The 24335-nt window shown below is 39.6% G+C and overlaps 1 long non-coding RNA gene and 2 pseudogenes across 3 annotated transcripts; 2 read left to right on the top strand and 1 right to left on the bottom strand.

Moving 5' to 3' along the window:
* Window positions 1-1005: 1005 nt before the first annotated feature.
* LOC103400145 (3-oxo-Delta(4,5)-steroid 5-beta-reductase-like) lies at window positions 1006-2571 on the top strand (annotated as a pseudogene).
* A 6858-nt stretch (window positions 2572-9429) lies between these two features.
* LOC108172161 (3-oxo-Delta(4,5)-steroid 5-beta-reductase-like) lies at window positions 9430-15748 on the top strand (annotated as a pseudogene).
* A 578-nt stretch (window positions 15749-16326) lies between these two features.
* Window positions 16327-22123, bottom strand: LOC108169396 (uncharacterized). Of its 3 annotated transcripts, none has more exons than XR_011576665.1 (6): window positions 20426-22123; window positions 20165-20205; window positions 19983-20043; window positions 19411-19906; window positions 18725-18797; window positions 16327-16751 (listed from the first exon to the last, which is right to left on the bottom strand). It is a non-coding gene; the product is annotated as an uncharacterized lncRNA (long non-coding RNA). The 3 variants fall into 3 exon arrangements; XR_011576666.1 differs by having other exon boundaries at window positions 19411-19895; XR_001785669.3 differs by having other exon boundaries at window positions 19411-19538; window positions 20426-22119.
* Window positions 22124-24335: the final 2212 nt, after the last annotated feature.

Genomic DNA, 24335 nt, shown 5'->3' with positions numbered 1-24335 from the left:
ACTTGCAAATCTCTCTCAATGGATTGCCTATTGATCATTTCAAAATTCTCAATCTAATTTCTAGTAAACTAACCTCGAGTTGGTGGCCCAGTGGTAAATGACGGATTGTGAGACCTTCTTCAAATTAAAAACTGGAGGTCTTGGGTTCAAAACCTGCTGCTGGTGTGGAAGCCAAACTTGTAGCTAGGGGGAGATTACAATGTCTCTGTGAGTTTTCTCGTCTCTCGAAAGGGATGGATAACTAGTTGTCCCCATTTTTAAGAAAAATAAAAAATTCTAGTAAACTAAATCATAAGATACTTGATAATCCCTAATTCAAACAAAACATAAGGTTATTTCCAATGTTTGTATTGAGTAATTTGTACGTGGCGTAAGCATTTATTCTTAAACCGGAGGTTAGGGCTCGAATTCTATGTGTTATATACTTATATATAAGCTAAATGACTCCAAATATTACAAAATAAATCACCTAGGTGAAGCAGTTAAATCGCACGTTGAGTTTAAATTTAGAAATTTTGTTTATGAGTATGTAGAAAGAAAAAGATCTCTACTTTACCCACACCATGCAAAGAAAATATAGACAAGATCTCTACTATTTACAATTTGATATCCACCCTAGTTACTTTTTGTGGTAGGCAAGCTAAACACTTCCGACTTTTAATTCATTCGAACCTAGGTTAATTAACAAACACACACACACAATGTCACAATTGATATTCAATTAACATCATGTAGCTATGTGCGCGTCACACTAAAATTTTAACTACCCATCACTTGATTCCAACATCCAATTCAAAGAAAGTTGATGTTTTATCATAAAATTAATTGGCAATACACGATGGTTCCTTTATTAATAAGCACATGTAAAGTCTATTATTTCTCCAAAATAGGATGAACACTCTCCACACAATCAACCGATGAGCTACTATACATAGCACATGAACAGTTTAACCTAAGCACTGAAACTGATCCTTGATCGCAAAAGAAATGTGGGCCTAGTGCATAAGTGTACTATTTTGCTTGAGTAGTTGGGCTTCAAGCCCAGTAGGATAAGGCCCACAATGTTAATTTCTCTCTTTTCTTCATTTGGACACTGCACCGAGAAGAGCTCATAGCTTACGTCATATACCCAAAAATATGAGCTGGTGGTGGTCTGGAGCTGCTCCTGCTACCAAGGTAAGAATAACACCACTAATCTCATTAAATCAGTTTATTAACTACTATAATATGTTTCCTCATCTCGCTGATTATCTTATTTAATTGATTAATTAACGTGAATTGCTCAGAAGAAGTCGGAAGCAGCCGACACGTCAGAATCCCAAAGCGTGGGGCTAGTAATCGGCGTCACGGGCATAGTGGGCAACAGCCTAGCCGAGATCCTCCCGCTCCACGACACCCCCGGCGGTCCATGGAAGGTCTACGGCGTCGCGCGCCGCCCGCGCCCCAATTGGAGCGCCGACCACCCCGTCGACTACATCCAGTGCGACATCTCCGACCCCGAAGACGTCCAGACCAAGCTCTCCGGACTAACTGACGTTACCCACATCTTCTCCATGACGTGGACTAGCAGAGCCACCGAACTCGAAAACTGCGAGGCAAACGGCGCCATGTTCCGCAACGTACTCAGTGTCGTTATCCCAGCGGCTCCCAATCTTCGCCACATCAGCCTCCAAACGGGGACCAAACACTGCATCGGACCGTTTGAGTGCATCGGCAAGATCCCGGCCCATGACCCTCCTTTCATGGAGGACCTGCCGCGGCTCGACGTGCCCAATTTTTACTACACGCTGGAGGACATATTGTTCGAGGAGGTCGAGAAATACCCGGGCCTGACGTGGTCGGTCCACCGTCCGTACAACATTTTCGGGTTTTCTCCTCACAGCTTGATGAACATAATCGGGAGCTTTGCGTTTACGCGGCAATTTGTAAAAAAGAAGGTCGGCCGTTGAAATTCCCGGGAACAAAGGCGGCGTGGGAGTGCTACGCGATGGCCTCGGAAGGAGATTTAATAGCGGAGCAGCATATATGGGCGGCGATGGACCCGAATGCCCAAAACGAGGCGTTTAATATCAACAACGGGGATGTGTTGAAGTGGAAGCAGTTTTGGAAGGGTTTGGCGGAGCAGTTTGGGATTGAGGAGTACGGGTTTGACGAGGAGGGAGAGCGGCGAAGCTTGGTGGAGGAAATGAAGGGAAAGGAGGGGGTGTGGGAGGAGATAGTGAGGGAGAATGAGCTGCAGCCGACGAAGCTGGAGGAGGTGGGGGTGTGGTGGTTTGCCGACTATGTGTTGGGTGGGGAGGCGGTGTTGGATAGTATGAATAACAGCAAGGAGCATGGGTTTTTAGGGTTTAGGAATTCGTACAAGTCGTTTGTTTCTTGGATTGAGAAGATGAAAGCTTACAAGATTGTGCCATGAAGATCTTGTATTATTGTTACCGAAAAAAAAAGGAGCTTGTATTATAAATTCAAAGAGATATTTGTTTTTTTTGGGTACGTTATTTCGTCCCACTCTAAACCATAGATAATTGTTACTCAGAATTTTATTAGTTGGGAAGTGTTCCAGTTTAACTATGGTTATGTAAACTATATATTAATAATAACATTTTTGTTAACTAAAAGAAAGTAGAAAGATAATTATGTTTTTTACCACAAAACAAAATCATGAACAGTAAAGTAAATTCACATATACTAAATTTTACAGGTTTTTTAAAATCTCACCAAAAGTGATCCTAACATCCTTTAATTTTGAAAAATAAAACTGTTTGAACCCAATTTTACATCATCGGCCCAAGCGATTCAGGCCGTTGAGTGGGCATGATTCTCAACCACCGGATGAGAAAGTGGAGATAATTTGATTATTAAAGGATAATATTATAATTATCTTTTAGTCCGAATTATCTGCATCTTCTTAAACCAGATAAACAAGACAAAATTATATCCCAACGGAGAGACAGGTGGAACAGTCCAATGTAATTTGGATTTGTTAGCAGTGTACCGTGTGTGTTAGAGCAATTCGGTTTGGATGCCTATTATATAATTATATATATATATATATGATTATATATATGTATATGCCGTAACATGCATATGACAAGAAAAGAAAGCCTAGCTAGGCTAGGCTTTTAAATATGATGGGATTATATTTTATTATGCATGCATGGGATAAAGGCTATGTTGAAGTTATCAAGACAAGAAGCCTAGGTGGGCTAGACTTCTAGTGTGATGTGATAAGACGAGATGGGTTTTTATCCTATTTGAAAAGTCACAAACAACAATCTGAAGGATAAGCCTCTGATACGGATCAATTTTTGCTCTGCAAGTTTGAGTTACAGCTGGACTCTACAATATTATCAGGTTGTGCCAAGCAGATATCCAAGTCCTATAAATACAAGAGGTCGTGCAACATAATAGGCCCCACAAAAATCAATACAAAATTGCCCTGCGCAAACTCTCACAACTTGAGATCTTTTTCTTTTCCTTTTTCGCTGACACATCTTCCGTTGGCATCAATAGCACTGTGGAAGCAACCGGTGATATCTTAAGTCGGCATAGATAGCTCTGTCACCGTAGAGTCGGTCGGTCTCGCAGTATCTTCCGTTGGCATCAACAGCACTGCGGCGAGAACGGTCGATTGCCTATCCAAGTCTCGGTCGAGAAGGGTTTTCGAATCCTTGTTGGTCGAGGTCATCTCATTAGCCTTCTCGGCGAGGTGAGGTGTTACAGTTATTACATTCGGCACATTGCAAGCCGAATTCGGTTCGTGAACTTTGTAAGAAATAGCAGCCTTGTCTTCAGGCTCGAGAACCCAAGAGGCCGAGACGCGTTCCTTTCTCGGCCGCAATCGCAAGACGCAGAAGTCAGTAGCGCGACCCAACGCAGCATCATCAAATTTACTCCTCGGCCGAGCCTCGGCCGACGAGTTGGCACGCCCCGTAATCACCGAAGGACGTAGTTAGCTTAGAATATATTCGGCATGCGCGCCACGTAGGCTTTGTAATTTCTAGGGTCAACATTTTGGCACGCCCGGTGGGACCCAGTGCTAAAACTACGAAGTTCACATGATAGATCAAAATGTCAATCTGGCTCCATTTAGCCGATTGCACGAGCTCCTAGAGGAATTGAAAAAATACAATGAGGAAAAAAAAAAATCTTTGGAAGCAGAAAAAGTTCTTCGTGGCCATAAAGAGATGCAAAAGTCATTCGCTTGCATGTTGAAAATAAAAGCTCCTGTTATCCTACAAGGGCAATGGATAAATGAAGACAGGGCTCGATTTAATGCCTGGCTAGATGAAGAAAATTTTCCTTACGTTTCTGATTACAAATCTATTCCATTTGAAAAATGGTTAGGCCCAAAGGCCGGGGGGCAATTTTTCGCTCCGGCCGTAATCAGACATCAGCCTAAGAAAATTGTTAATTTGGCCGAAGAACAAAAGCCACCTATTTTTTCGGTCGAGACTGAAAGTATGGTAGGCTTAGAAGAAAAAATTCAAGTCCCTAAGCTATATACAAAAATTGACTTGGAAAAAGGTTCGTCAAAAGAATGCTCCAGTGACGAACGAGGCCGAGATATTAGCCTAGCCCGAGAAACTACGCCAATTGATATGATTATTGGCAATAAAGCCGATATGGAGAAATCCTGTTCGGCTAAGCTATTTGAATTAAAAGCCGAAATTATGCCTGGGGGGCATAATAATTGTTCCACACATTCGGCGGCCGAAAATGCAAAATATTTTGCCGAGTCAAAAATATTTGGGCAAATTTTTTTATTCAGCGTTGGCAAATCTCAAAGTGAAATTTTCGATGTAAAAATATCTCGGTTTGGAATAAAACATCGTTGGCCTCCTCCATCTCATGGATCGACCACTTTATTACCATATAGTAGATTGCAGTTTTCTTTTTATATATTCTTATTCATCTGGTTGTTTGAGCCGATGATGCATAAGAAAATAGGGGGGCAATGCCTCGGTAAAATTTTGGCCGAATAAAAGATTGACATTTGAGGCCGGCTTTGGAGTATGGTGGTAGAAATTTGGTAATTCGGCTGACTGATCCCTGCGCTTGGCCAACCATTAGGCCGAAGTCGAGGAAACATTAGGCCGAAGTTGAGATTAGGTGGGCCGAAGGAAAGTAGGTCGACAAGGTGGGCCGAAAAAAAAAAAAAAAAAAAAAAGTTTCGGCCGAATGAAAGAAAGTGTTGGCCGAATACAATGCATTTGGCTGAATATAATAGGTTATATATATATATATATGTATATGTATATATATGTGCCAACTACATCACCTAATTCTCCTCGGCCTCGACCTCAGCCCACTTTACAAAACTATATAAGAAAGTTTTTCTCGGCCTCGGCCTTGGCCGCACCATACGTCGAGCTTGACAGTTAGTTCGAAGGTATCTAATGGTTTTTAAGACGACCGCATATTGCTTTGGGGTGCTATTACCAAGAAGGAAAGATATATATATATATATATATATATATATGCCAACTGCACGGCTGGCCGATCACATCAGACATCAGGCTACTTATATATATATATACGCGGCATCCTTTTCTTCTCAGTAGTGAAAGCTGCGGCATTAATTTTGATGGCAGGATTTGATCAGTGGCATTCAGTCAAGGAATGGTGATCGAGGGTTGATGGTCGAGTGCGACGAAAATTTTCTCGGTCTTATATTTACCCACTAATAGGTAGGTCGACTAGTCAAAGAAAAGTGGATTTAAAATTTTTATGATCATGATTCCACTTTCTCTGATATGATGTGGTGAAGCAGAAAGATTTGATGTGACTCAAATATGGTGATATTATTCATTTCAAGCTTCTCGACCTCGGCTCAATATATATATCTATATAGACAGGCCGAGCTGCTAAGGAAAATTTTGCTCGACCTCGGTTCAATTTTTCTCGGCAAGATACTAAGAATCAAGTGCATGGTAACAGGTTTCTCTCGGCCTGATAGGTAGGCGGTCGACATGCTCCTGATTGGCTGATGAGACTTAATTTCCTTTACCATTCGCCATACGAGCCGAAGTTCAAGGAAACTGGGGGGCAATGTTTGAACCCAATTTTACATCATCGGCCCAAGCGATTCAGGCCGTTGAGTGGGCATGATTCTCAACCACCGGATGAGAAAGTGGAGATAATTTGATTATTAAAGGATAATATTATAATTATCTTTTAGTCCGAATTATCTGCATCTTCTTAAACCAGATAAACAAGACAAAATTATATCCCAACGGAGAGACAGGTGGAACAGTCCAATGTAATTTGGATTTGTTAGCAGTGTACCGTGTGTGTTAGAGCAATTCGGTTTGGATGCCTATTATATAATTATATATATATATATATATATATGATTATATATATGTATATGCCGTAACATGCATATGACAAGAAAAGAAAGCCTAGCTAGGCTAGGCTTTTAAATATGATGGGATTATATTTTATTATGCATGCATGGGATAAAGGCTATGTTGAAGTTATCAAGACAAGAAGCCTAGGTGGGCTAGACTTCTAGTGTGATGTGATAAGACGAGATGGGTTTTTATCCTATTTGAAAAGTCACAAACAACAATCTGAAGGATAAGCCTCTGATACGGATCAATTTTTGCTCTGCAAGTTTGAGTTACAGCTGGACTCTACAATATTATCAGGTTGTGCCAAGCAGATATCCAAGTCCTATAAATACAAGAGGTCGTGCAACATAATAGGCCCCACAAAAATCAATACAAAATTGCCCTGCGCAAACTCTCACAACTTGAGATCTTTTTCTTTTCCTTTTTCGCTGACACATCTTCCGTTGGCATCAACAGCACTGTGGAAGCAACCGGTGATATCTTAAGTCGGCATAGATAGCTCTGTCACCGTAGAGTCGGTCGGTCTCGCAGTATCTTCCGTTGGCATCAACAGCACTGCGGCGAGAACGGTCGATTGCCTATCCAAGTCTCGGTCGAGAAGGGTTTTCGAATCCTTGTTGGTCGAGGTCATCTCATTAGCCTTCTCGGCGAGGTGAGGTGTTACAGTTATTACATTCGGCACATTGCAAGCCGAATTCGGTTCGTGAACTTTGTAAGAAATAGCAGCCTTGTCTTCAGGCTCGAGAACCCAAGAGGCCGAGACGCGTTCCTTTCTCGGCCGCAATCGCAAGACGCAAAAGTCAGTAGCGCGACCCAACGCAGCATCATCAAATTTACTCCTCGGCCGAGCCTCGGCCGACGAGTTGGCACGCCCCGCAATCACCGAAGGACGTAGTTAGCTTAGAATATATTCGGCCTGCGCGCCACGTAGGCTTTGTAATTTCTAGGGTCGACAAAAACATAAAAAGAAAACTCCTTTCTCTAATCCACATTTCCCCCCTTTCTCCTTCTCATTTTAAAATAAAAATAAAAATTATTTTCAAACACAAAGTATGGGGCATATGCTAGTGTTAGTGGAAAGATGTCAAGTTTTGAAAGTGATGATGAGAACCATGGTTAAAGCTTTCTTAATTTATTTATAAATAAGGCTTTATAGTTGAAGTGATTAAACAATTGTCACTCAGCCATCTAAACTCTTATTTCAAAATAAAGTGCGATGTGGGTTCTTAGTGTCGTTAGATTAACGAGGAACCATAGCTACCTTCCCCTCCTACTTTTTTTCCTACTTGCTTTTTTCATTCATTTTCTGCCACGTGTACTCAATTATTACTTTAACTTGTGTATTTAATGTTTTGAAAAACTTATCATTTAATTTCCACTAATGCTTCTATTTAATCTACCAACAACTTTTTTGGTTAATCCAACAACATAATTTTCTCAACTGCGCGCTGGTTATCCAATAGTAAATGATTTAAAACGTCGAACACACATCATAAATCACACAATTTGCAGAAGCCTATTCAAATAAAACGCCCAATTCAACTAACAATTCACAAGGTTGCATAACTTAAAAAATCAACCACCAAAATTAACTTAAAACGTCGAACACACATCATAAATCAAACCCTAAAAGAAAACACTCAAATCCGCCATCAACCAAAACGTGGCCAACAGCCGAGAGAAATTGATAAACTGGGGTCAGATCAAGTGTAGGGCCAAGATTGGGACCGAATAGCCGCCGCCGCCACCATTTAGCAGCCCTTGACCTCTTTTTTTTTGGCTTAAATTTCATAATGGTCTCTGTGTTATAGTAATATAGCTAATCTAATTCCATGTTTTCGATTTGGTTAATTTAGTTTCCCGTGTCTTTGTTAGCTAATTAAGGACAATTCATTCAATCTCTTTTAAAAAATTCATAATAATAATCATATGAGAAATAATTACATTTTCTCTTTACAAAAAAATGCAAATCAATGAGAAATTACACATATAAAAAATAAAACTTGCAATCTAAAAAATGATTAAGGTTGTGACATAGACAATAGAGGAGGTAATGTTAGGGAGGAGATCAAAGAGTTGAGAGGAGAATAATTTTTCTCTTAATTTTTAATTTTATTTCATTTTAAATAATTTAAATCAAATAAATCATAATTTTATAAATAAGTTTATCATAATTTATAAACACAATGACCAAATTGGCTAAATTGAAAACATATGGACTAAATTGACCTAATGACTAAAACACATGGACCATTTTAACATTTAAACCCTTTTTTTTTAACGTGGAAGCTAATTTTTCATCTTGTCTGTTGGTTTAGATCCAACGGCCAATAAACACCCCACGCACCCTCACACCCAACCCCACCCTGTCACAAACATCTTACAACAATGACTTGTGGTCAGGGGAGGCTAAAATGCCTATGTGCGTCTTTCCGGCCCCCAAAAGGGATGGATAACAGTGACTTACCATCAGTTATTCCCCTTTAAAAAAAATTGAGTCTCAAATTACGTTGGGAGATGAGTAGCCCAATTGTCCGAAGAAGTACCACCGAACCAAAATGACAAATAGAAGAATAAATAACATTATTCACGCCCCCACTTTTTTAGTGTAGAACTGCGAGATCAACATAATTGGGGGTTTTGGGGTTTGTTGCAGTGAAGGAATTAGGGTTTCCCCAACGTAATTATGGTGTAGCAACCTAAATTCACTTTCTTGGCCACTTTAGATGTGTCTTTCTGAAGAGCATGAAGTTTCTTTGAGGGACTGGTAGGCTTAACCATTTGAATTTGGGGGTTTGGTATCAGGGATTGTAGATTCACATCGAAGTAATTTACTTTGTTACCATATACATTCATATACATTAATGAGCCCTTCTTGGTTTTTGAAACGTGGGTTCTTTTGGGATTGATGTTTTATACGTCATTAGGTTGCTGAAGGAGGATTTGAAATCGATTTTTGTTACAATTCAGACCATTCATTAGTTGAGACAGTGCAAGGTTTTGAATTTTTTCAGAGAAGTTCATACTTAGATTTTAGAATGTGAAAGAAAGAAGAAGTAGTAATTAAATACAAATGATTGAACACTTAGAGTTAACATCGGTAAAGCTCTAGACTGTCTGTTATTTCTTTGCAAATACCGCTGCATGATTTTCCATAGTTTGAGGGAAAAAATAAGGAATCTTTTTGGATTTTGAGACATTGGTTTTTCCAAGTTCTTTTGAATGCACAAGAACTTTTTTAATAAGAAAAAAAAATAATTCTTTTAAGCATGATTATATATTAAGGTCAACTGGGCCATTTTCCGCAGCGTCTTGTGTGCTCTGATCCCAGTGGCTCCGAACCTCTGCCATGTGTCCTTACAGACCGGGACCAAACACTACCTACCTCGGACCGTTTGAGTCTATAGGGAAAGTCAAAGCCCACGACCCGCCGTTTACGGAGGACTTGCCTAGGCTTGACGTGCCCAATTTTTACTACTCTTGAAGACGTATTGTTCGAAGAGGTTGAGAAAAAAAAGGGTTTAACTTGGTCGGTACATCGGCCTAATAATATTTTTGGGTTTTCTCCTTATAGCTAGATGAACATAATTGGTGCGCTTTGCATTTATGCTGCTATATGTAAGAAGGAAGGAAGACCTTTGAATTTTCCCAGAAGCAAAGCAGCTTGGGAGTGTTATTCGGTGGCTGCGGATGGGAATTTGATAGCGGAGTAGCATGTATGGGCGGCGGTGGATCCGTATGCGAAAAACGAAGCATTAATGTGAACAATGGGGATGTGTTTAAGTGGCAGCATTTTTGGAAGGTGTTGGCTGAGCAGTTTGGAATTGAGGAGTATGGGTTTGATAAGGAGAGTGCTGGGCAAGGGTTGGTGGAGATGATGGAGGGGAAAGTAATAGAATTTTTTACGGGATAATTCCTTGTATTACTTCCTTGAAATATATACAAATACAATTCTTGTTCTATAAGGAAACTAAAATTAAAAAAGGACACAACAAATAATCCTTCCTAAAAAAGGATTCCTAATATTTACAATATATTTACATACTTATTTTTGAAGACTCACGTTTACACTCCCCCTCAAGTTGGTGCATAGATATCACACATGCCCAACTTGACAAGTGAGTCACCAAACTTTCGTCCACACACTGCATGAGTAAGAACATCTGCAAGTTGCTCCTCTGACTTTACAAACGGTATTGATACAATCTTCTTTTCAAGCTTCTCTTTAATAAAATGTCGATCCACCTCCACATGCTTCGTTCTATCATGCTGCACTGGATTATCAGCGATATCTCTTGCGAACTTGTTGTCACAATACAACTTCATAGTCTCCTCTGGTTTAAACCCAAGTCCTAAAAGAATTTTCGTAGCCAAAGGATTTCACAAATTCCTTGAGCCATTCCTCTATATTTGGCCTCAGCTGAAGATCATGATACCACCTTCTGTTTCTTACTTCGCCATGTCACCAAATTTCCTCCAACAAAAGTAAAATACCCAGAAGTAGACCGTCTATCAGTTACATCACCTGCCCAATCTGCATCAGTAAACCCTTCAATTCTCAAATGCCGTGTTTCCCATACAATACTCATTTTCCAGGTGCCGACTTCAAGTATGCCAAGATACGCATAACAACAGTCATGTGATCCATATTTGGTGAATGCATGAACTGACTCACAACACTTACAGCATAAGCAATATCAGGACGAGTATGAGCCAAATAAATAAGTCTCCCTACAAGCCTCTGATATCTACCTTTGTCAACCGATCTCTGACTTGGATTCAAATCCAAATGATGCTTCTCAACAATAGGAGTCTCTACTGGCTTACATCCCAACATACCAGTCTCTTTTAATAAATCTAGCACATACTTACGTTGAGACAAGAAGATACCTTTAGGTGAGCGAGCAACTTCAACTCCCAGAAAATATTTGAAATCTCCTAAATCCTTCATTTCAAATTCGGCTGCAAGGTTTCCTTGCAACTTGGACATCTCATCAACATCATCTCCTGTTATAATCATGTCATCTACATAGTTAATCAAGGTTGTTACTTTATTTTGTTTATGTTTTACAAATAACGTATGATCAGAATGACTCTGACGATATCCATTCCTTCTCATCACTTGAGTAAATCTATCAAACCATGCACGAGGCGATTGCTTAAGCCTATAAAGTGACTTACGCAAATGACATACTCCAGTATTCCCACCATTGCTATATCCAAGAGGAAAATCCATATATACTTCTTCCTCCAAATTTCCATGGAGAAACGCATTCTTCACATCAAACTGTTTTAATGGCTAGTCCATATTTGCAGCTAAAGAGATAAGAACACGTACCGTATTCATCTTGGCAACTGGGGAGAAAGTCTCTTGATAATCCACCCCATATGTTTGAGTATACCCTTTAGCCACCAACCTTGCTTTGTATCTGTCGACCGTTCCATCAACCTTATATTTAACTGTAAATACCCATCGACATCCCACGATCTTCTTTCCTGCGGGTAGCATCATCACCTCCCAAGTATTATTTTTCTGTAATGCCAACATCTCCTCATCCATTGCTTTCGCCCACTTTGGATCTTTTAGAGCTTCCTCCACTCGAGTTGGTACTTGAATAGACTCCATATTGCTCACCAAGGTCTGACGTTCTGGTGCAAGCTTGTTACATGATACATAATTGGCTATCGAATACTTCACCTTCCCTTCAGGAGAAAACCTATCAGGAGGCACACCTCGATTTTGTCTTAGTGGAATTTATAAGTACTCACATTATTACTTGGATCAGTTACACAATCATTTACAATACTTACCTCAGGAATATTCAAAGAAGACGTATTGGGCGTCACGTTGGAACTAGAGAGAGAGGGCGTACTGGACTCAGCAAGAACAAGTGTAGTGGCTTCGGCAATGGACTGTTGAGCACTAGGACATTCCTCGGCACTAGCTAGCCGAGCCTCTAGCCGAGGCTCTCTTATGGGCTCGGTCAAATCACCACCATCATCTGAGTTGTCAACACACTCGGTACTCTCTGTACATTCGGCACCAACAATTCCCGGTCCTACACGCTGTTCAATAATCACATATCCCTCTAGATCCAACCAACTCAGATTACCAACAATATTATTCTCCCCCTGGTGATCTGAAGTAGAAGGTACCGAAGTGTAGAAATATTCTGTTTTAGAGAATGTCACATCCATGGTTACATACATATGCCGGGTTTCAGGATGGTAACACTGATACCCCTTTTTGTGAGAAGAAAAACCCAGAAAGACACACCGTAATGCACACGGATCTAATTTACTACGATGTATTTTCTGAATATGAACATAAGCCACACAACCAAAGACTCGAGGGGTGAGAGTATTACGTGACACCACGGGAGCATGTTGTGTGAGGACTTGAAAAGGCGTTTGAAAACTAACCACCCGAGAAAGCATACGATTAATAACATACACGACATATGTAACTGCTTCAGGCCAAAAACGGGGAGGAACGGAGGCCCCAAGGAGCAAGGTATGGGCTGTTTCCAAAATGTGGCGATTCTTACGCTCTGCAACCCCATTTTGTTGCGGAGTATGCGGACACGTAGTTTCATGGAGGATCCCTTGATCACGTAGAAAACCCGACAACTCAGAATTGATGTATTCTCCGCCATTATCAGAACGGAGAACCTTGATAACAGAAGAATATTGTGTCTGAACCAACTGAGCAAATGACCGAAATATGTCACTAACATCACTCTTATTTTTCAACACATAAAGTCATGTCATACGAGTGCAATCATCAACAAATGTAACAAACCACCGGATTCCCGAAGAAGTAGTAACTGGAGAAGGCCCCCAAACATTGGAATGCACAAGATCAAACAGAAAAGGTCTTTTATTCATACTAGGAGGAAACGAAGCACGATGGCTTTTAGCAAGAATACATAATGCACAATGTAAGTCTGATTCATTTATTCCACTAAATAAACTAGGCACCATATGCCTTAAATATCTAAAGGATGCATGCCCTAATCGACGATGCAATAACCATACTTCTTGTATATTACTATCACGGAACACTCGTACTGCATGAGCTCTGCCAGGAACGACATCATCCACATAGTACAACCCCTCTCTCTTAGTGCCACGCCCAATTATCTCCTTGGTCTGAATATCCTGAAGTAGACAAAAGGACGGATACATTAAAACAACACAATCCAATTGTTCAGTAACTTGTGTTATAGACAGTAAATGATGTGATAAAGATGGAACAAGTAAACATCGGTGTAAAGGGAGAGAGGCCGTGAGATACACGGTGCCAGCACCAATAACAGGAGCACGGGTACCATTGGCGGTGGCTATATATTCCCTGTGAGATGTTGTCATACATTGAAACATATTCTTATCACATGTCATATGATTCGTTGCACCAGAGTCCAGAATCCAACATGTATGATGCTTAGGATCAGCGGCCAAAAGACCATGCCCTACAGTACCTGCGGTGGAGGACGAGTCACCATGGGTAGAACGAGTCAGCAAGGATTGACTCGGGTCATTACCAGGAGTGTCGGCCTCCTTTGCTGATTGTGGGGCTGTAGCTAGGGAGGCACGACCTCCATTGTTCCCTGCACTTCCACGCTCATTTGCATGCAATTTCTTCTTCAATTCTGGAAACCAATCAGGCACCCCATGCTTAGCAAAACACGTATCCTCAGTATGACGGGTTTGTCCACAGAAAGTACACTTCAAATCATCTTTATTTTCTCGGTTGAAGGGACGAGAATTTAAAGAGTGATTAGAAGAATTATTAGGACGAGGGACAGCAGCTGGCTAAAAAATCATGGCTATGGACGACGGCCCACCTTGGTTGTTACTTCCACCATCATAGTAGCATGTCGTTGTGCTTCACGCCGAACAACAGAAAACACTTCCTCAACAGATGGTAAGGGATGAGTACGTAGAATATCACTCTGTACCTTATCAAAGATATCATCCAAACCCGCCAAAAAAGCATACACACGATCAATTTGAATCTCTTCTCGAAGGGTCTTGAGATCCACAACAATTGAATCTCTTCTCGAAGGGTCTTGAGATCCACAACACACTCCATCTTGATTGGTCTCCTTTGATCTAACTCCTGCCAAACGGACTTGAGGTCAGCATAATACACACCAAATGGCCGGCCCTCTTGACGGAGTCTGAAGGATTTAACCTTCAGTTCATAAATTTGAGAAATATCTGAACCATCATAATACATCCGAGCCACCTCTTCCCAAACTTCTTTCGTAGTACGCAGGTGAATAAAAAATCCCATGATAGCATGTTCCATGGAATTGATTAACCACCATTTTACTATTGCATTCCCTGTCTCCCATGTCATATATTCAGCACTATCCTCAACAGGCTCCTTGGTACTCCCAGTCACAAAGCCCTTCCTACCGCGTTCAGCGATGTGCATCTCCAAAACCTTGGACCAAAGAGGATAATTTGATCTATTTAATTTCACGGTGTTTGGTACAGCAGACGCATCACTTTGAATGACGACAGGATTCAATACTGGATTATTGGTTGAGTTATTGCCTTTCAACTTCAACACGCCACTGCCTCTTTCTGATGCCATTCGGCTTTACCACACACACATGGCACTGTGCAGAAAAAAAAAACACACACACACGGCAGAAACAGCAAAACTGACGATGAGTCACCACACTGCTGCGCAAGCAGCAATACCACACATACACGACACTGTGCAAAGATCAGTCAACCACACACAACACCACCCACACTGCTGCACACGCCAGCAAGAGCACACACACACACGACAACACTGTTTTCTGCAGAAGATTTGTAGAAAAACAACCAACCAAGCACAGCAGAAAAACTAGGGTTTCGGCAACACTGGCTCTTGATGCCAAATAGAATTTTTTACGGGATAATTCCTTGTATTACTTCCTTGAAATATATACAAATACAATCCTTGTTCTATAAGGAAACTAAAATTAAAAAGGACACAACAAATAATCCTTCTCAAAAAAGGATTCCTAATATTTACAATATATTTACATACTTATTTTTGAAGACTCACGTTTACAAAAGTCGGTGTATGGGATGAGATTGTGAGGGAGAATGAGCGTGGTGATTTGTTGACTTTGTGTTTGGTGGGGAGGGTGTGTTGGACAATATGAATAAGAGCAAAGAGCATGGCTTTTTGGGGTTCAGGAATTCCCAAAAGTCTTTCATTTCGTGGATTAAGAAGATGAAGGCTTACAAGATTGTTCCGTGAAATGTATTATGATGAAGAAGAGAGAGAGAGAGAGAGAGAGAGAGAGAGAGAGAGAGAGAGAGAGAGAGATAGAGTTCATATATATATATGTGTGTGTGTGTGTGTACAAATAAGAAAATGAAGCCTAGGGAGAGTACCTATAACATGCATATTTAATTACAATAAAAAATTGCTATTCTTACTGTTTATTTATACTATTTTTGTATTGTCTCTTTAATAAAGATGGAACTCACATGTGTTAACTGACCTTACCTATATTAGAGAGATAGTATAAATGATAGTGTAAAATGTAAATAGATGATAAGTGTAACACAGAGATGAGAGTTTTCTTTAATTTATACTGGGTTATTTTAAATCTAAAGTTAGGTGCATTTGTTTGTTCATTCAATTTTAATCTTTAAATAGATAAGAAAACGAGAAAATATGCCGGCGCATTGCAGCGGAACTTGAATGTATTAGTCGCAACAGAGATGAATAGTTTTCGCACAAAGCAACTAAAAAGACGTAGCACCTAGAATCAATGAACAATTGGGACATCTCACTCATATGTGAGAGTCTCAATCCCTATTTCAAATCCCTATTGGACAAAAGTCCTATTTCTTCTTCAAATTGAATCAACATCATTGATCAAGCAATTAAACATTCCTACTGGTAAATAATTGACCCAAGAGTTGAGCAGATATATAGGGATTGGAAAAAGAGGACGCAATTAAACTATATAATTTAACAAAAGTAAAGGTCAATACAACTCTTCGAATTAAACTATATATCTAATTTACTAGAAAACTTTGTAAAATTGATTGTTTACCTGATATAAGCACTTAATTTTCCTATTTAAAACAGTTTACCCATTCTTGATAAGTAAAATATAGCTTAAGCTTAATTTATTAATAGCTTAATGCAGTTCAAAAGTATTTTCTATTGTGGCGAGAAGGAGAAGCTACAACCAACCCCGCCTTAACTTTTAACTTTTTCAGATGCATATTTACAGTTTATCTACACCCTCATACCATGTGTCTTGAGCTATTATCTATCCTCCACTTGCAGCATTTTCGCTCTTTTGCACGGGAACCTCGACAGCAAACAATTTCATCTGTTACCGGTTAATGGAGATGTCTTCTGCACGACTAGATTACAAAAGGGAGAGAAAAACAGTATTACAAAAACACATTATACTCAAAATCATCACTAAAGATATTTTCAAACAAATCACAATCCATTATACAAAGTGGATCCAACTCCAAGACAAGACTAAGCAAACACACAAAATGTATAAAAACCCAATAAAAGTAGAAGTGTAACAATATTGTTATGCATGTAGATTTATTCTCACAAATAACGAATATAAGAATTTGATGATCTTGTTACTCAAGCTCCAAGGAAAAATGAAATAAAATTCAATGGTTAAAATCAATCCTTATGTAAATGTAATCCCCACATCTATATCATTCAAGTACAATGAAATTCAATGGTTTCAACCAAAAAAAAAAATCCTGAATGACTTGAGTTCAGGACATTCAAGTACAACGTAATTGAAATATGTGCAAAAGATTCCTTGAAAACATAACATACAAACAAAACTTAATTGAAAGCAGAAAAAAAAACTTGGACATGAGAACCGATAAACGCATTGTACCATAAAATGGCTCTACATGAGAGAGGGAGCGAGGGAAGAAAAAGTGTGCAGAAAGAGAGAATGCACATAGTCATAAATCTTGAAACATCCCAATGTTACAAAAGTAGTAGTACAAAATGCCTCACATAAAGATAGAAGAGCCCAAGAATAAGTAAGAAAGACATTGGTTGCTCCATCTATAGCACATTTTGCAACAACAGTTGGGCTTGAAACTAAAATATCATAAATACATTTATGTAAGGGTAATCAGAACAAAAAAATGGAATTGAAAGTCAATTACGGACTACTCCGGTGTTTACCCAATATTGGGGAATCAAAAATTTGGGAGACCATGCAAATTTTGGAATCCAACTCCAAAATTTGGAGGAATTGGATTCCTCACAATTTGGTGGAGGTTGAATTCTGAGGTATTGGAATGCATTTTTTCCTCCCCTTTATACCCTCGAAAAAGATAAACAATCAATGGAGACCGAGCAGCACACACTCATAAATAAAATATTAGCAACCTTTACTTGAAGATAAACATAATGCATACAGAAGAATAAAACTGTAAATAAAAACTTTGCACACAACTTTTGCACTGAAGATGAGAATTAAAATAATCACACCATACTTGCCCTTTCAAAAATAAATCCTGGACCTACAGAATCAGAAAAACCCTGTGAGCCATTCACATGTACCTATCAAAGTGCACAACACCATTAAATGCTAGAGTTGACATCTACCTGTTCATCCACTTTTCAGATACAGTGAAGGAGACACAGAAAACAAACCAAGCTTCAAGTCTTGATGTCTAATCTAAATTAGAGTACGCTCATCTAGAAGACAAAGTAATACACATTTCTTAGGAAATTGTTTTGCAGTAGAGGCTATATAAGTGATCATTTCAACAACCTGTTGTTGAACATGCGCTTATCAAGACTAACAAAGTAAAGCAAACAAAAAAAGGCATTGTTAAATCTCCCTAACTACAAATTCATAAAGTAACACCACCAAAACAAACAAAAAAATGCGTTGTTAAATCTTCCTCACTTTAAAAATTAAGGAATATCCCCACCGTAAAAAATAACCCCACAAAAAAACAAAAAAAAAAAACAAAAAAGACTCTGTAAAGACAGCACTCTTTTAAGATACCCCAACTAAATCAGTTAGCAGCAAGAGACCAACATGGCAAGGAGAGTCTACAAAAAGGAAAAAGAACAGAAGATATAAAATAGTAGACAAATGGTCATAGTTATATTGATTGAAATTGTTCAGAAAAAAAACAATGTTGAATACATACTTCCTTAGAATAAAAAAATGATTAATTCATTATAATGGTTTTTTGTAACCTAAGTAGAAAATGATACAACTTAATAACGATGGAACCCACATACCTATGTCATTTCTTATTCGGGATCAAATAGAGCATATTTCTTATTTGGGAACCAGAAATTTAAGATTGCAAGCTCGAGACTTCCATACCTCTAACCGAAGTCAGCATGCTGTCTAGTAGTCCAAACCTTGATCCTTGATGAATTGAACTTCCTTCTTTGATCTAACAATCGAAAAATAGATAAATTAGGCAGCATGTCATATCAATATAACACCCCTATACGTACACACACACATACCAAAACAGCCTACATTCAGATTTGCATCATATCCTTGTTTCTAACTCTCTGGGGAATTTTCATGAACACCTAATAGGCAAGATTTGCTTCAATATAAAAGAAATCTGATTTAGTCAGAGATCTTAATTGCATGTATATCTGAACAACCATGCTTGTTAGTCAGTCATGTTATAGGATGTATTTAACACTTCCCATTAAAAATGGTAGTCATAGTAGAGAATCCAACCTGACCAAAGAAAGTGGATTTCCTCACTTTCTAGTGCTATTCTATTTACCATGCTTGAGACTATTCAAAGATGAAAAAAGTGGAAATTTCATGCAATATGAAAACAAATCCCTGATAGTTAATACTGCTTACCATAGAAAGCTAACAATCTTATTTTGTACGAAAAACATGAAGATCACTAAAAGACACCAGAATATAACTTTCATCAATGACATACTTTATGAGAATTTTGGATCCAAAAGTGGCTCCAATAAAATAAATTTAGGCTCGTATATGCTATATATTAACATGTGAAAAAAAAACATGCATACCTAATGAAATAATGAGGAGAATGGCCTTTGACCATTTGTTGTCTTTTATACAACTCTTTTCATCCATGCCTTCATGTTTGTATCCTTTGGGACATTGTCATGAATAATTTCCAGGTGAATTTATGCATCTGGAAAGTAAGGAACCATGGACGAACATCAATTAAAATCCCAATTTTTAAATTGGTTGAATTGGGAAAGAACCATTTGTACGTTCACATGGTGTTGAGAGAAATAACCCTAAAAATAAAGCACTACACATACACAAAATCTGTTCAGCATAAAAAGCAGCAAGAAACTAATGTAATTTTCAGCTTTTAACTCATCCATTTGATTTGTTCAGTTTCTAACTCATTCATTCAATCAACATCATCCAAGTCAGAAAAGATAGAACATAAAAATGAATAGGATATATAAATAGGGGCTTCATCTGAGTCAATATCAGCCACCATTCCCCAAAAAATTGATGTCAGGACTCTGCCAAGCATCTATGAAGCCCCTTCAAAGTAAGACACTTGTTAAGGAACAAAATGGTGAAGAATACGAAAGGTAAGTAGGGACAATCATCAACTCACCTACATATCCAGCACAGTAGCCAATGTCTTCCTCTCTTTTAGCAATATGCAAATCCCTCATCTGCAAACAATAATTTGGAATCTTGAGATACCAAATCCACTTCAACAGGGTTTGACGGTTGCATTTTTTCATAAAATTTAAAAACTAAAAGCAACAACAATATTAATAAGTGAGCACTCACCAAAAAATAAAGGAATGGAAAGAGCGATGATATTGTTAGTGCTACAAAATGATCATCAACAATAGATCAGGGTTAAAACATTTATAAAAAAGTTAGAAGACGGTGCAGATATAAACATTACTTAACAAAAATGATTTCGAGTGTGAGAAGCAATCAAATTACAGGATCAGCTCTTTCGCCTTCAAACACACTCATCAACACCATATTAAATTTCACATTTTTAGGCAATGGCAAACTACCAGAAACGAAAATGATTTATACCTTTTATCAAAGATCTACAGCCTTGGTTCTTCCACCATTGCTTGTCTTCTTCGGTCTGGGTTTTACTTTCCTAACAGTCTCTTCCTTCCCTGGTAGTTTTTTGTCTTGCAAAGAGAAAAAAATTAGGATTTGTTTATACCATATTTAGGGCCTCGTATTTAGACCTCGTATAAATACTCGAGGGACTTAAATGTAATTATGTAATAAAGGAAGGGGCAAATATGTAATTAGAAGATGAGCCCTTATTTTATAAAAGGGTCTCCTCACCCTAACAAACCCTAAGCCTCTAGCAAAAGCTCTCATACTCTCTCCCTCACAAATACTCTCAGAGAAATACAATCAGTGTGGACATATCCCAAACCTTAGGGTGAACCACGATACATCTTGTGTTATTTACATTTCTTGCAGATTCACGGTCGGATTTACGTTATTCCAAGACCTCCGGTTTTGTACATCAACATTTGGCGCCGTCTATGGGAATCGATACGAAAAGTTGTGTCAGTTCTCTTTCATTTTTTCACCTCCACTGTGAATCTGTAAAAATCACAATAAACCAAGAACACCATTCTCTCTCTCTCTCAAAATTCTGAGATACCCAGAAAAGCCCATATCTCTGTTTTGAAAAGAAAAAAACGACAAAGACAAAAGCAGCTTGATCTGTATCAAACTATAGAAGGCTGTTGAGATGGCATCATCGACAGAGACAAAAAATATCGTGGTCAACGCTCAGTCTCTCTCCGTCTTTAGCTTTCCGCCATAGGCAAAAGCTGCAAGAAATACCAAATTTCCTCTAAAGTGAGGACAGGCTCACACTCCAACTCACGCAACAACATAAGCTTGATTAAGCTCCGGCGAGGTCTCGCGGACGACTGCTGAACGATTGTACGGCATCGGGTTTCACATCCCCCGCCGAGATCTCACCCTTTCGCACGGAGCTCGCGCCCCCTACCACCTACTCCATGACGTCGAGTACTGGCAGCTCCATGTTATGGGCTGCTGCTGAAAAGAAGACGCCGATGAGGGCTCATTTACGACGTCACCCACATGTGCGCCGCCCCCGTCGTCCTCAACACACTATTTAACACCTAGAGATCCATGGAGGAGGTTATTTCCCAACACGCAGCCATCTGAGACTGTTTCTCTCTCATCGTAAATCCGAGGCAAAACCTGCAACGCCGAGGCCCAACCAATTGAGCCTCCAAAACCCAAAACTCTGACAAAGTCACAGTTTCAACATCGCCGCTGCTGTCGACGTAAAGACCAGTACCGTCCGCAGAACCCCTTTTCAGCGGCGGATCTGGGGCGACACCTACCCTGAGTCGGATTTCAGGTCTTTCACTCAGCTCCTAGCCGAAGCTATGGACTTGCCGGCGGGTTCCACAATGAAGATGAGTTTTTTTTTTCTTTTTTTTACCAAGAACCCAGCTGATGGTTTGAAAAAATTAGGTGGAGGTACCGAAAGTGGGGAAGGCGGTTCCGGGTTTAAGCAGAGCAGGCCTTATAAAGCTTTATCAATGCTTTTCTGAAATTTAGAGGAAGTGAGAGACTAAAAAGCTGATGGAGAAAGTGGATGAGATGATTGAGGGCTCCATGGAGGATGTTATCCTGCCAGAGAAAATGGATGTAATAATTTCGGAGTAGAGAGATAAAAGCAAATGGGTGGTGTCTGTCCAAGCAATTGTCATTCTAGAGAAAAGCAAGGAAAGCAATGGCAATTAAAAGCTTAAAGTCAAGTGGTCTTCAAAGGCCATAAAACATGGGTAGACAGATATAATTGCGGAAGACCAGGGATAATCGCAGGGGACTCGTGGACCATGCAGAAAGGAAAAGCAGAAAGAAAAAGAAAAAGTAAAGCAAAAGCTTCTGCAGCCATCTACCATTCCACTACCCAACCTTCAATTGTGCATATACTATCCCATTATCCAACCATCTGCCATACCCACCTACAGCAATGTTTTTGAATGATGTAATTTATTTTTCTTATCTTTCGGAGATATCTGTTTAAACCCCATCAGAGGGTAAAAAAAAAGAAAAGGCAAAGCCCAAAATAAATGGGCTGGAATGTCGTGCGAATGTCCATAAGCCCAAAATGGCACCAACCAGATGAACCAAAGTCAGTCCAGTACCACAAAAATTTATTTGGCAACCCGTCGCTATTATCACCAACCAGGTGACCAAAAGTACGTCCAGTACTCCAAAATTATTCGGTAACCCGCCGCTACTACCACCAACCAGATCATCAAAAGTACGCCCAGTACTTCCAAAATTATTCTGCAACCCGCCGTTATTATCACCAACCAGGTGACCAAAAGTACGCCCATTACTCCAAAAATTATTCGGCAACCTGCCGCTATTACCACTAACCAGGTGATGAAATGTACAACCCGTACTTTAATATCATTTGGCAACTAGCCATTCATGCTACCAACCAGATGATGAAATGTACAACCTGTACTCTCATTCATGCCACCAACCAGGTGATCAAAAGTACACCCAGTACTTCATATCATACATGAGCATTACTCATGTCAATCATACATAAACATTCATGAGCATTACTCATGTCAATCATACATAAACATTCATGAGCATTACTCATGTCAACATCCATGAGCATCACTCATGTCAATCAACATAAACATTCATTAGCATCACTCATGTCAAAAGCTTCATTTACAGAGCTCTAGCTTCAAAAGCGTCATTTACAAAGCTCTAGCTTTAAAGCTTCACTTGCAAAGTTTCACCTACAAAGCTTCAGTGCAGGGTATACAAATACCGCCTCCGAACAACCGTCACTTCAGCCCATACATGGATTCAATTTGAAGTCTCCAGCCAACAGACTCTATTGACCGAAGACTTGGGGGACTACATTATGTACCATATATTGGGCCTCAACTGGGCCTCATGAAAAATACTTAGGGGACTTAGCCCATTATTTATGTATTAAGGAGCGAGCCCTTATTCTAAAAAATGGACTCCATCACTTTCATTAGAGAGCACCCATTATTCATGTACTGAGGAGTGAGCCCTTATTTTATAAAAGGGACTCCCTTACTATCATTAAAGAGCAACGCCGCCATCTGAGCAACCGCCTAGCCGCGAGCGTCACTCCTAACCCATAACTTATGTATTGAGGAGTGAGCCCTTATTCTATAAAAGGGACTCCCTCACCACCATTAGAGAGCATCGCTGCCTACTGAGCAACCGCCTCCTCGCGAGCATCAACTCTAGCCCATCATTTATGTATTGAGGAACGATCCCTTATTCTATAAAAATGACTCCCTCACCATCATTAGAGAGCATCAACTCTAGCCCATCATTCATGTATTAAGGAGCGAGCCCTTATTCTATAAAATGGACTCCCTTACCTTCAAACGCCACAAGCCGAGCTAACCAAGGCAACATAAGCCATGAGCCGAGCAGCCTCACAGCGTGTGCTACTTCTAGTTGAGCGTCATTTCAGATTGAGCACTGCCTCATATCGAGCATCAGTTCAAGACAACATCTAGTTACTTCGACCCATACATGGACTGAATTTCAAGTCTCTAGCCAAGAGACTTTCTTGACTGAAGACTTAGGGGACTACTGTTTATACCATATTTAGGGCCTCGTATTTAGACCTCGTATAAATACTCGAGGGACTTAAATGTAATTATGTAATAAAAAATAGGCAAATATGTAATTAGAGAAGGAGCCCTTATTCTATAAAAGGGCCTCCTCACCCTCACAAACCCTAAGCCTCTAGCAAAAGCTCTCACACTCTCTCCCTCATAATTACTCTCAGAGAAATACAATCAGTGTGGAGGTAGCCCAAACCTTGGGGTGAACCACGATACATCTTGTGTTATTTACATTTCTTGCAGATTCACGGTCGGATTTACGTTGTTCCAAGACCTCCAGTTTTATGCAT

The sequence above is a fragment of the Malus domestica genome, chromosome 15 (assembly GCF_042453785.1).
Source record: "Malus domestica chromosome 15, GDT2T_hap1".
Taxonomy (NCBI): domain Eukaryota; kingdom Viridiplantae; phylum Streptophyta; class Magnoliopsida; order Rosales; family Rosaceae; genus Malus; species Malus domestica.
The sequence above is the reverse complement of the archived record's forward strand: the minus strand, read 5'-3'. Positions and strand labels throughout refer to the sequence as shown.